The sequence below is a fragment of the Pteropus alecto genome, unplaced genomic scaffold (genome assembly GCF_000325575.1).
Source record: "Pteropus alecto unplaced genomic scaffold, ASM32557v1 scaffold35, whole genome shotgun sequence".
NCBI classification, from domain to species: Eukaryota; Metazoa; Chordata; class Mammalia; order Chiroptera; family Pteropodidae; genus Pteropus; species Pteropus alecto.
In genome coordinates, this window is record NW_006437828.1 from 1,479,518 (window position 1) to 1,494,246 (window position 14,729).

Below are 14,729 nucleotides of genomic sequence, written 5' to 3' on the forward strand. Positions count from 1 at the left end.
CAATAGACATGAGGGAGATTTGTGGAAGTATAATCAACCATGGTTCAGCCATTACCTGGTGGACTTTGGGAAGGATTTCAGAGCACAGGATGATTTAGATTTATAATGTGAATTAGGCTGAAAATAAATGGCATTTATTTCTATCCAGTTACCTCGAGATACTCTTATGGATCCCCACGATGGGTTATATCATGAGTTGACAAAGCTTTTCTGTAAAGGGCCAAATAGTAAATATTGTAGTTTTTGTGGGCCATATGGTCTCACTCACAGCTACTCAACCATGCTATTTTAGACAAAAGAGCCACATATGGAAACTAAAGGTCATGGCTATGTTCCAGTAAAACTCTATTTACAAAAAAATGGTGGCAGACCAGACCTGGCCCTGTTGGGCTATAGTTTGCTGAGCCCGTGGGTTATATTATGGAAGTTTTATTTCAGATTATACTATTAAATCAGAGTGGATCCCAGTATGGGTGATGCGGTTATATGATTTCCTTCGACAATGATCACTAATCTGAAGTAAGACTGGAAACATGGACCATTGTATTTACTCAAGTTTGGTGATCCACCTCCCAGACATTTGTTACTAAATGTCAAATAAGCAAGACAGAGAAAGGGTATTGTAGGAACTACCCTAAGAAGTTTGATCAGGAAATCTAAGCTGGGTGGTGGGGTAGACAATGTTGTCAGGGCGAATGTCAAGGGGACACTCCAAGTACAGGGACTAGAGATTTTCAGAGCGTCATGAGCAGGCTTCTTGGACATGAGAAGAATAATGTGGAATTTTAAGTGCTATATCTTGGAATAAAACCATTCAGGAATAGGTCTAATTCTAGAGTCACATAATTGTGCAAGCAAGATGTTGAAATGAAATAATGGAAATAGAAGCAAGATTCTGATGTACAAATTAACAATGAAAAGCTTCAGCTTTGGAATCAGACTGCCTGGTGGGAATCCTGTCTGATTTTTTGACTTTGCATGAATTTTCAGTCTTTTTCCAATTAACTTCAATTTTCTCATCTGTAAAAGAGGGCTAATAGCTTCTTACAGGACTACTGAGAGACAATGTCTGTTGAACGCCTTGCATGATACTTGCTTCATATTACCTCATAAATGGCAACTATTATCGTAATTACCATATTAATTTCATTTTATTTGTATTTCATTATGGCAAAGAAGTAGAGTTAGCTGTAGAAGTTGTTCTGAATGGGCCATTGGACTGGATATTCTCTAAGTTCTTTTTTTATTATATCATTCCAAGTTTCTTCAGTGATATTAATTTATGTCTCTGAATGTTCATTTTTAAAATATGATATAGAGTACCACTTATTTGAGTAATAAATAACGATGTTATGAGACTTAATGGAAAACAATTTTTATTAGAAAGATGTGAAACTCCCCTCTCTATTGGCTAGTCTTTAAGTTAGGTCATAAGTTTAGATTATGTCTGACCATACTACATCACAATTGTTTCTATTCATGAAATGGTACAGTCATCAGAGTCAGTGGTTGACATTGGTTTATTTCAAAGTAAGAAAGTGTTGAGTGAATTGACAGTGGGCCATGCAGAGTTAAAGTTAGAGGAGACTACTGTTTTTTTTTTTTCCCCAGTGACATTTTCTTAACTTTTTTTGAAAACTGTTGAACACGAGCATATGACTATACTAATTGTAATGCATTACTGTACCCCATAATCTATGAGAGTGTTCACCTTTGCACTCTGCCTGTCCAGCTGTTGCCTTGAACGATTATCAGCAAGTTGTTATTCCGGTATGAGCTGTGTCATGCTCGAAAGTGGGATAAAAAAAATGTTAATGAACATGCATGAATGTTGGTTGATGAAGGTTAAGTGGTTGCAGATATGCTCTCTGCATTCTTTCCTGTGAATGTTCAGACTGAGGCAATGGGTTCTGATGAGGGATTACAAACAAATGCTGCTGATTGACAGTTCTTGATTTAACATTAAAATGGCATCTAAAGGCAAATTCTATGTTTCAGCTGAATAATAGACAGTGTCATTGACCCCTGGTGCAGCTCCACACTTCATCATCAGGTTTATTTTACAATATTCATTTTTTCTATTGTAGCAGATTTTCAAATTCTTTTATTTTGTATTACACATTATTTTACAGTTGTGCCTGGCAATGGTGATGGTATAGTTTAAAAAAAAAAAAAATAACTTGTTTGTCATGTACTTATGTTTTTAGGATAATAACTTTGCAATTGTAAGTATGATCAAATTAAAATATCGTGTACAATAGCCGTTTGAGTGGACAAGCATGGGCTGGTGCTCTGAGCAGCAGGCTCCTTGTCTTTATGTCCATCTCTGTGTAATTCTAAATGATGACCCAGGTGTTTTTCCAGCATTTGTTATTTGCTAATAAAAATAAGCAGTATATATAATTCTTTAGGAATTTTTTGAATTGATTTTTGCGAACATGGCATTTCATATGCTGTAGATTGAATGTGGACTTTAAATACACTTTTTTTCTTAAGAAATGACAGTTTAAGGAACAGTATTAAGTAATGTGGATGAGGCTTTTTTCTCATCATTTTTTTCCCTATTATTAATAATTCAGAACTTGGCATTCCAACTGGAAGCTGTGCTTTGTAACTGTAAAATGTCATACAAATATTCGTTTTTAACTTATTTTAGCTGAAAGGACAACACGTAAGGATTACAGTGCTTTGCATCTTTTAACAGAAATAGAAAAAGTAGGAATGTTTATTAAATATAAAATTATAAAGTTAGTAGGAACTATAGCAATCATTTATTATTTAATAGTCAAAAAATTTGAGGGCTAAACATAATAGACTTAAAATCTTTGCCAATAGAACCATCATTTGATATAACTGAGTTATTTGTTGATCATTGAGAAATTTTTTTATATGCTCTATGGAGACAACTTTCTATAATTCACTGCATTCTTGATGTAAGATTTTAAAACAAGCCAGACTAGTATTCTTCATTTTTTATTTTTAAATATGTGAAGCTTGTTTGCAAAATTTAATTTACAAGTTTTAAATTTTTTCTGATAAAATTCATAATCATTATAGAAAATACTCATGTATTAGCCCTGAATTCTGAAGGAAACAGGGCAGGAATACCCACCTGTACCTCGGCATTGGTTTGACTTCTGTTCTATAGATCGCTATTTCCCTGCAGTAGAGGGGCCTTCTTATCGCCCAGCCCTGCAGCTTTGTCCTTAAGGACTACTTCTTGAAGCTCTATAATCCCTGTTGTATTCAATGCTTAAATCTTAGTGCTCCTGTGGCTTTTTTGTTAGTGAGTGAAATTGGATATATAAATCATACCACCTCAAGGCTGGCTACTTCTAAATACTATGCCTAGGGCTGCAGTTATCTGCTATCAGCAAGCAAAGGCTCTGGTTTAGTTATCGAATCAGTCATGGCAAATCATGCAGCCCAGCTGACCAGCCAGCTGACAGCCAGTCACCCAAGCCACAAATAATATCAGATATCTCTGCTATGAAAAGTACTGTCCTAGCTCCTAGTATACAGTGCTGAGCAAGACAGATATAATTTCTGCCTTCATGTAGTATATTTTTAAATGGAGAAGATAGTAAACAGATTGATAGACAAAGAAAACTAACCATAGTTTTTGAATGTGTCGTGAAAATAGTAAGCACGGTATGATGATAGCCAGATTGGAGAGGGTGGTCTGGAAGGCCTTGGGGGTCATGACATTTAATTGGAGGCTCGAAAGAGAAGTAGGAATTTGCCAGGCAAGGAATTGAGGGAAGAGATCTGTCTGTGTAGGAGACAGCATGGTCCGAGTTTCTCAAGGTGGAAAGAATCTGTAACCTGGGATCCATGAGAAATTCAGTGTGGCTAGAGCATGTCGTGTGAGAATGGCAGGAGATGAGGTCTGAAGTCTGGACTGTTTGAAAAAGCTGCATCTAAACAGAGATGTTTTGAAGGATGGATATACTTTTCGAAAGCAAGGAGGAAGCTAATCCTGCAGAAGGAATGGGAGGGGCAGAGGCAAAATTGGCACACTGTTGAAATGCCTGCTTGCCTAGGACACGGGAATGTGGATGATGGTGGCATTGCTGGCCTGCCAGATGGGGTGGTGGGTGGTGTTACAGACTAGAAAATGGGCTGCAATGAGCCCTTTTTTTCTAACACTCAGAAAAGTGTATTTGAAACAAATTGCTGTTAAACACAAGAGTTTTTGACTCAATTATGTATTAATAAATAGATATATTTAAATAAACTGTCAGAAATCGCATTGCATACAAAGCATGGGTAGCAGTGGGAGTCAAATCTCTTAACTCGTCTCTCCAAATCATTACAGATCTGCTTCCTTTGTAGGATTGGTTTACGTTGTATCTCAGAGATGCACTTTGGAATGACAGTTGTTGAAATAAACCCTCTTGTTCTTCAGCACCTTGTGCCGGATAAGGCTGGGAATGACTGAAGCCCTTGTCTTAGGTTTATGTGTTTTACTCAACTTTTCCTCTATATTCTATAGAAAACTTACTCTAATCTATATTTTATTTGTGTCTATTTGTATATAAATTCATATATTTACAGGTAGAAATTGACTTCACGGGGGCGAGAGGAAAGGAATGTACTGCAATCCTATCCCCTGTTCATTTCCAAGGCCCACATCTAGTCCTCCTTCCTCCACGAAGATTTTCTTGAGCAGTCTAGCTACATATTATGTGTTTTTTGTTTTTTTGTTTTGTTTTTCTCTGAACCGCCGTGCATCTTTTTCCTTGATTGGCCTCATTTCTCTTAGTCATTCAAAAATTTACTAATTCTTTCATAAACTCCCTTCCCGGGTTTTTGATTGGCTAGCTACCAAAAGATGCCTGAATTTTCTAAAGTTTTTCACTTTATATAGACGATGGTATTATTGGATAATTTTATCTCTGCACATCTTATTGTTCCAGTTTCAGTCGAAGTTCTTTAAGGACAGGACTCTGTATGACTTTTCTGAATCCTTCTGTAGATAGCTTCAGTGCCTTCTGAGCAAGTGTGTGAATAAATGAATGAGTGAAAGAATGAATGAAGCAACGTAAGATTGTCTTATAGTGCCAAAGGGGCTCTTGGTGGGGAGCTCCATGCTGACAGCTGTTGCAGGTCCGGTGGTTGTCACTGCTCTGAAAGGCTCTTTACCCTCGTTGTCCTCTCCAGAAAAATGGAGTATGGTACAGTGAGAATGGTCTAGAATCCAGAAACTGGTTTCTAGTCTTGATCTACCACTAGATTGTTATTTGGCCTTGGAGACGTCCGTGCTTCAGGCCTATAAAATAAGAGTTTATTTTCGCTTAACACTCCAAAAGCTACCAAAATAAACTTCAAAAACATTATGTCTAGGCTCAGTAGAAGAGAAACTGTGCTCATGGTGGTAAAGTGATCATATTTCATATAAGGGAATGCGATTACCACTTAGACACAGTTAAAAGTAGACTCAACAAAGCTTATATGCATATGAAAAATACATAAGATGTTCACTGTAATAATTTTGATAGCAGAAGTTTAGAAACAGCTTAAATACTCATCAATAAGGAAAATAGTTAAATTATGATATTGCTAAATTATGATACCTATGATACCTATGTGATACACTACGAAGCTATTAAAAAGAATGTGGTTGATCTATACATATGAATATGGAAAAATAATCAGGGATCATTGCTTTGTGAAACAACTAAAATATAAAACAATATATGTGGTAGAAGCTCATTTGGTTAAAAAGGGGGGAAAAAACCCCTAAAACCCTAAACTGTGTATTTGTATGCCTGTATATGCATCTGTTTATATTTATATACACAGTCATACACATACTTATTTTTTACGTGTTGACTTTTAGAAGACCGCCAGGAGTAGCTTTTGTGACCATAACTATTCTTACCAATAGTTGTCTTTGTAGTGTCATGTAATAAGGTAAAGGAACCTTCATTTTATGTACTTCTATATAGTTTGAATTGTTTTACAATGAAATTTAACGATTTCTTTTTTCTAGAGAACAGTTCCAGAGTAAAAGAGCAGTTAGCTCGAATAGTATGTTAAGTCTTTCTTTGATCTTTATTTTATGTGTGTATTGTTTAACTAGAAAGTAAAAAGGTGACTTTGTTTTAATTAACGCAAATGAATCCCCCAAATTGTAACAAGATGTGTGAGTCATTTGTTTTAAACAGTCACAGCTTAGAAATGACCTTAGCTTTCCAAAGTGAAAGAAATTTTTGTCAAGTATATTACATACAACAAGGTTCCATTAATTCAGTAAACTGCATTCAGAAAGCAATATATTTGATAGTTAATTATTCCAAATGGTGCCCATGATCAAAAGGGACACCCATTTGTAATGAAGGGAATCTGTGTAATGGTTATATCCGGAAGAATGTTTGCTCAAGTGTGAGGATAGAAGTAATTGATGAAGTGAAAAGTTGCATTTATCTTCCTCGGGCTTAGACTAGGAGCAGCTTGTGAAAAGCTGAGAAAGCATTGTGAGTATTCACGGAACTAAATAAAGAGGGCTAAATATGCAGATAAGATTTTAAATTTCTTAATTTGAGGGCGGGTATTACATAAGTCAATAGAAATGTATGTTTCATATGTGACATTTTTCTTGGGCATATGTACATACTGAGAATAAATATATATTTTTTGCAGCCCTTCTTGCCGACTTAGTCTTTAAAATTTGGCATATAGTATTTGCTGCTAGTATAGATTATTTTCTTACTAGAATTTCAGGGCCGTTTTATATCCAATATGGATTTCTCAATTATTATTCGAAAAGTCTAAGGTCACATACCACTTATTTCTGAAAACATGTCCACTGACCCTTTCCACACGTGCACATCCTGCACTGACCACCTGCGAAGCAGGATACCCTTGTTAGGTGCACTTGCTGTGCGAACACTCCGTGCATCCATTCTTATTCTCCAGAGCTAGCCCCTCGGTGCTAAAAGACCCCTGTGAGGTGGTCTTTCAGGGGAGGTCCAGACAGGAAGCTGGGCACAGATGCCCTCTGCTCCAAACCTCCTTCGGTCCCCTTTCACTCCCTCGGCCCTTCTCCTCGCCCATTTTCATCGGGAGCGGGAGGAGGAAGGGAGCACACCCTGTGCAGTTGGGTCTAAAATCTGGTCTTATCTCCTCCAATACTCCACAAATCTTCCCTTGGCCCCAGAAGGGCTCGCTTGTCTTTTCCTGTGTCTAAGACTGTCCTTACCTTATATTCTGCGTCTTTCCTTTTCTGCCGATAGTGGGATCCTGTTCCGAGTTTTATGTAGCTAAAAATTTTGTGAATGCATTAACATTTTTTTTTTTTTTTTCTTGGAAGTACCCAGCTCTTGCATTTGAACCACATGGCTTTCAAGACGTTTGTCTCACTATAGATATTAGCAGAAATATAATTTTGTACTCAGCGTTGAGGAATGACCTCTTATTCTAAGCGTTATCTTTTCCCCAGAGGAAATAAATGCCATTGATCCTGAACCGGCAAGGCTATGGGGAAAATCTCAGGAAAGAAAGAAATTAATCTCCAGATATCATCTCCAGTTATTATCTGGTTCTGCTTTCTCTGCAGGGTAGAATGAATCTTAGTCATTCTGCCTTTAATTCCATTCGATTCTCATGTCATCGTATTTGCAGTTTCTTCTGATGGGCTCTGAACGGCCAACACGGTAAGATTCCCAGGGTGAAAGAAGCGTAGGAACGGGAGTCCGGAATGCGGATCCTCCTGCCAAGTTCTTAGCCTCTCTCTCAGCTTCAGTTTTCTTATTGTAAAATGAGATTTCTATTGGATGATTTTGTACTATCCATTTTAATTGGGGAAAAAGAGATTTGAAGCTTTTAGATATGCAAGTAATCATTTGATATATGAATTAGATGTTTCTAGCATGAAGTAACATAGTCTTAAGAATACATATGTGATTTATTAAAACATTTGAAAGATTAAGAATTTTGACATGCACCAGAGAGTCCCCATTAGTAGATATTCCTAGATTTCAAAAGTGTTGTTCTGGTTAGTATATTTCATTTCCTGTTCTGCACTGGCTTGTTGGTGTATGTCTTTTGAACATTAACTTTTACTGTCTGACATTTTCGTGAAGCATTTAAACTAGCGAGTTTTTAATTAATAAACTTGGATAGTTTACAGTAAGATCCTTCTCCACTATGCTGCTAATGCTTGTCTTCCAGTGTCAGGTGGCCCAACATAACTGAAGCAATTGGGTTTGAAGTGAGATCCTCTAATAAGATTTAAGCCACTGCATTCTCATTAATGAAAGGTTTCTCCCCTTTCCCTTCCACAGAATGGTTCTGTTAAGCACTTTATTTTTTTTCTTTTTAATAGCACATTTGGTTAGTATGCCAAAGCTATTATGTTTATTGGGAGGCAGGCTGGAAGACATTGGAAAGTTATGATTTTATAAAAAGCTCGTAACTTTAAATATGGACATTGGGAGGGAGGTGGAAATATTGCTTAAGTTCTTAGGAGTTTTTGTTGGGACTTGAGAGGACTATAACATGTCAAGGGATTTTGAATCCTGTCTTGGCTTAGCTGTCATTTTGCCTTGGTAAGTTGTATGCACAGGGATCCACAGCAAGGAGAGAGAAAGCACCATTTTATTGATACCGTGCCTTTTGTCTGAATGTGTCAATAGAACTTTCTGGTCTTGGGTAAATGGTTTGAGGCTGAGGCCCAGGCTGGCTTTGTCTGCAGAACCCAGTACTCTACCCACATGTCATGTGGGACAATGACCGAGGAGATGAGAAGGTCAGTTTCAATGCTGGGAAGCGTGATGCTCTCTGAACCTCCGCCGACTCTTTAGGAAGGAATAAAAATAAAAGACGAGAGGACTACAGTCCATGCCTAACCTTTTAGAGTGAAGGGCTAAGAAGAGGTTGGGAAAAGGAGCCAAGGTCTTTCTTTCATAGAAGGGTACAATACACCCTCGCTTTCTCACGGTACGTATCTCTAATGTCAGAGTACTTGACACGGGCTGCCGTATTCTTAGAAATCCGAGAGCTGGGCTGTGACATCCAAGAAACTGGACATGTGATTAGGTTCTTGAAGCACCAAGTTGCCCAGGAAGTAAAGTCCTCGTACCATTTGGATAGGTAATCCAGGGAGAAGGGCAGGAGAGGAAGGGTTCTTTAGCACCACTATTTACGCCATCAGATAAGCAGTCAAACCCATGTGTGTTTGTGTGTTAAGTATGTTGGTCAGGGAACAAGTACTGTGTCTGCCTTTGACCAGCTCTGGGGAAAGACCGGATGCATTTTAAATGATCCCACTTGGGTCTGGTCGGAGAGTTTTGGGGTTACTTAGATCTCTATCTCTTCATTAAAAAAATATTGTCCTTATTCCTACATACATTTTCAAATCAAGAAGAGGTCAGGTTAGCATTATAAAAAAAGAGTGATTTGAAATCCAGCCTTATAAAGATCTTCTTTTAGATTTTTAAGTTGTGGTTAATTTATATAACAGAATTTTACAGTTCGAACCATTTTTATGCATTCAGTTCTATGCCATTAAGTACGACTGTCACTACCACTCGTCACCACTGATACTCTGTGCCCTTTTGGCACTGACTCCCCATTCCCTTCTCTCCCAAGTAAAGATCATTTTTTGAAACATTTCCCCAATCCCAGTATAGCATGAAACCTGCTGTAACCCCTTCCCTGTAGTTGGAAGGCATACATGGGCATATGGGTTGCATGTAGGGAAGGTGATGCGCTGGAAAAATTAGGTCTGTGTGTGAGCCAGGAGTTTTATATGGTTATGTCGGATCTACACAATATGAGATTTAGCTCGAAGGGAAGATAACATAGATATACGAGTACCAAAAACCCAGACTAATGAATATGTATTCCTAAGTTCAGATAGTCGAGTGGAAGAAATTAGCACAGAATAGTTGATTCTAGAAAACAGACTAGGCAAATAATGGAGCTCCAATTAGGGAGGCCAATAGGAGATCAGAATGATCCAGAATGCCAACTGGTGGCATTCTAAAACACAGGAATAAAGATTCAATAACTGAGAAATTGGGGAAATGATTTGAATTTTCAACTGAGTTATCAGAGATAAGAACAGAAAATCTGAGGGACAGGATAACTACTTATCAGAAAGGCTGTATAATAAAGGTTGAACTGAATTGAACTACCTAGGTATTGCCTGTGTCTCCTCTTTCTCACACACACACGCACACGCACACGCGTGTGCGCACACTCCCTTACACTCACTTTTTAATCAGAGATGACATATATACCCCTATATGCTAGCCCATAGGTAGAGACAAGTCCACGGTTTTTATAGTAGGGGTCAGGTACCAGAACTTCATTTTTCTAGTATCAAAACAAATCTTAATGCAACATTTGCCTAGATGTTCCACATGCTGATTGTTTTTTTTTTTGTAAAAATTCAAGATCCTGAAGATACATGCCATCATTGTAAAATTCCGCTTTGCAAAACTGAAATTCTTTCTCGGTATTTTGGAATAATGGTTGTTTTGATGTCTCATTACATTTCTTCTATCAAGGTTTGGATAATCATTCTGGCCATTTCGATGAAGTCCATTGTTTTCTTTTTCCCATATTCTAACACACTGGGGATGGTCAACTCACTATTTAATGCGATATTACTTTTTATCTGTTAATGTAATGTTTTCTTTATTCTATTCTCAAGTTGCTCAGCACTGTACATACAAATATTAATTAGTTGGCTTATTAAGACTTTCCTTTCTTCAGCATGCTGGACATCCTGAAATATCTGTGTCTTCATGTGGATTTAATCCTTTTTTTAAATTAGGAATGAATACGGAGTTCTCGTTCTTTTTATAATACGGTTTTTTCTCCCTCTTTAGTACATTCTCTTGTGTATGTATTAGTATGTCACTCACTAACTTTTAGAGCCTTTGCTTTGTAATTTCTTTTAGCAGATAAATATTTTTACTTTCGTTTTAATTAAATTTATTGGCGATAACATTGGTCAATAAAACTATATAGGTTTCAAGTGTGCAATTTAATAATACGTCATATGCATATTGGATTGTGTGTTCACCACCCAGTGTTAAATTCCTTCCATCACCATGTATATATTTCTACTTTTTAATAGCATCAGCGGATATAGGAAGTAGGTTGCGCTGGCAAAAACATTAGTAGAAAGATTGTTTTGATAAATACGTGTATTATTCCATGACTAGGAAACAGTAACATTCAGGAAGAATTCATAGGGGGCAGGTACTTAAAATGGGGCGATCTCGAGGATACATAATTTAGTTATGATTTTATGAGAAGTTGTGATGAGCAAAGATCATGTGAGAAATGTTCCTTTGCCTGAGTTTTTAACTCTTTCCTGATTCCTTTACTTTCCTCCTTTGGTCCATTTAATCAAAGCTCATTTTAATTTGTAACTAATTATAATAGTTAATACTAAGTTTTACATGATAAACAGGCTTAACTACCTCAGGGTTATTTTTCTCTCTCGTGCACAGATAGTTAAGTTAAAGTTGTTGCAGGTGTGACTTTGAAGAGTCTTGATATTTTGTTTTGAACGCCTGTTTTTCTGCTATCTAGATCTTTGGTTATGAAGGGGTGTTTACACACAAGGGGACCTCAGGGAAGTGGTTGTTTTCGTTTATAGTGGTACTACTTTTTAGATGAGCAAAATTGTTAATTTCTGTGATTGTAAAGACTTAAGAGATCAAACAGTTTTTATAACATCTTGACTGGTTATTTCATATAGGGATAAAGAGATAAGAGAAACAAATACTTTTAGGTCAACTATGTAGAAATCGTTATTATTTTGCACTATATGTTTTAAGTTTTATATAGAATATATTGCCAAGGCCTAGTCATCTTTTTGTACATGTAGTAATGGTTTTTAAAAAATCTAGACACCACCCTGATGAAAGAGTATGTTAAATAGGGAAATCCTTTTTCGTATCTATTGTAAGACTTCAATTGTGGAGAAAAGTCCATCAAAACTATTTAGTTTGTGACCTTGTCCACTGAAATAGAATGTCACATAAAGGGAAATATGCATCTCTTTGCTATACTTTTGATGATTGCTGTAATTGAAATAATGTATTCCATGAAATTTTATTTAGTACTTTAGCTACTCTTCTTATGTATTATATCATTTGTAGCCTGGAATTGCCAGACAGACATCGTTTTGCTGGTAAAACACTCTGATTAGTTATGGCAGTCGTATATTAATATTTGAATAGAAAAATAGTCTGTTACCTCTGTTTGTTTTCTATGTAGTTAGGTACACAGTTATTTATTTATGTGCCTAGAAATATTAAAACTGGGTTTGACAGATCAGATATGACTAAAGCTACTTATACAATTATGCCTTTCGATACCTAAGCGTTTACTTTGACATTTTGCCAACAGGGTATTGCCTACTTAAAAAGAAATTCATTCTAAGCTTTCGCTTTATTTCTATGTATCCATATCCTCTGTCTTCGAGCTACCTAAATCTTTGAAACCATATTGTCCTATCATAACCTCCAATAGCAGTAACTGTTAAAACTCTATTTTCCTGTCTTAGCCATTTGGCTCTTCTCAAATTCTGACCCTTGAGGTTCTCAGGAACATTCCATTCACACTGTGTGGCTGAATAAGTGAACCTCGTGCAAAGTGGATCACCATTTAAGAGAGGATGCTGGGTGGAACTCTAGTGTTTTGTTATTGTATTCCATAGCTTTCAGTCTTGTTTATTGTGTTCAGGACACCAAACATTTTTCTTCCCTACCCCATGACCCTTCACCTTCCCACTTACTCTCCCAGAGAACAGGTACAGCAGGGGAAAATTCCATCAAATGCAGATGTAAAGCTGGGAGAGTCGTCTTTCTCCTGTGTGCTTTGCTGCTGCAGAGTCCGTGTCCCAGAGGCTGAGTGCCCTCATCTGAGGCAGGTCACAGCCGAGCCCTTTGTGTGACCGTGGACATGCAACTCATATTCTCAGTATTTAGGTCTCCTCATGGAATGAGATTAAAACTTCATATTCAAGGGCTGTTCTGATTCTAAAGTTTGGATTCTATAAAATTTCGATATTCTTTATTAGCCTGTTAGACCCTCCATAGTTAATAAACAAGAATAACTACTAATGCAAATACTAATGCACTATTAATGCAAATAATCTCTAGTTTATACATGTCTCCCTGCTTCCACTCTCACCCCATTCATTAGATGATTGTACCGAGGCCTCGGACTCATTTCCTAAATACATGATTTATGCTTGCTTTATTTCTGCAGTTGAGTTGCTTTCATTGGCTTCTCTCAGTATCATAGAGAATGCTTGTTTGATCAAGTATGCTTCCTTTTATCCTCTCAAGGCTAGTGTAATAATCTAATGAATAAAAGGTAACTTATTATAAACGTATAACATGTAAAACGTAATAGCATTTGTTCTGAATGCATACTAGGGCAAAAAAAAAATCGAAATGCTGTATATTTAAAGAAAAAAAAAATTGACATTAAATACATTTAACCAGGAAGCACCGACAAAAATAGAATAAACAATTATTAGTAGCATTCACTGATTTAAAATACACCAGACCTCCCTTATTCGTGGGGGCGATATGTTTCAAACCCCCGGCGGATGCCCGAAACTGCTCTCAGTACTGAACCCTACCATGACAAATATCTTACAGTCCTGCACTCACCCTTCTTGTGTTGACGTGAGATGATGCAAGGCCTATGTTGATGAGATGAAGTGAGGTACACAAAACAGCACGTAATTTCAAACTTAGGAATTGTTTATTTCTGGAATTTTCCATTTCGTATTTTCAGATCTCAGTTGACTATGGGTAACTGAAACTGTGGAAAGGTAAGGGGGAGAATTACTCAAATTATGAGAAGAGAAGACTGTAGTGTTACCTTTTTTTCTGTCTACTAGATAGTTACAAATTTAGAGCTGTATATTCTAGGACTTTCTGCAAGGATGAAATACTGTATGATAAAATTTATGTGGAATCTTTATTCCTGGGAAAAAAGGTCACATTTTTAATCATTCTGATTAAAACATAATGACAATGAACTGGAATTAGATATATAACCATGTACCATGGAATTATGATTTTTAATTGAAAATTTAGTATGAAATGAGATTTCGAAAGGAGATTTTATATATATACATATATGATTTTGCTGCTATTTTGAAACTTTGGCAATAGAAAAAGAATAAAGAGAAAAATGTAATTAAAAACGACTTTGTCAGTTCATGGCTCTCGGCAATATAGAAAGTTTTGTCATCTTTGACTTCATTCTGCCTTGAAACCCTTATAAAATGCAGCATGTGCTGTGTTAGTGATCAGAACCAGTTTCGAACAGTATTAGTCTCTCGCAAAAAAATGCAGCCTTACACAACATCTCTAGGAAATAAGATGAAACGTAGACTTCTAATGGCAAAGAAGCTAGGTCACAAGTATAGATGGCACTAATAATCTGATGTTATGATTCAGAGTTTTATCTTACTTGTTGGAATCTCTAGTTTTCTAGCGAAGGAGTATTTTGTGCTGGCTTCAGATGAGGAGCCCACCAGTGGGTGGGAGGCATATTAAAATGTGCTCTTCTGTCACTTCTTGACTTGTGGTTGGGCACGGGGAGTCTCGTCCCTTATTTCTCTGTCACTGCCGACAGTGGGGGAAGGTCACAGGAAGGTAATTATCATCTCATTCCCCATCTCCTCTTAGAAGAGGGCCAGTGTCCCTGGGTCGCAGGTGGAGATTGTGAGCCACCGTGAG

At 37.0% G+C, this 14,729-nt stretch overlaps 1 protein-coding gene across 1 annotated transcript in view; it reads left to right on the forward strand.

The window, feature by feature from the left end:
* The window catches only part of DIAPH3 (diaphanous related formin 3), a 435,206-nt gene that overhangs the window by 190,752 nt on the left and 229,725 nt on the right, over positions 1 to 14,729 (forward strand). The gene's annotated exons all lie outside the window — the stretch shown is intronic.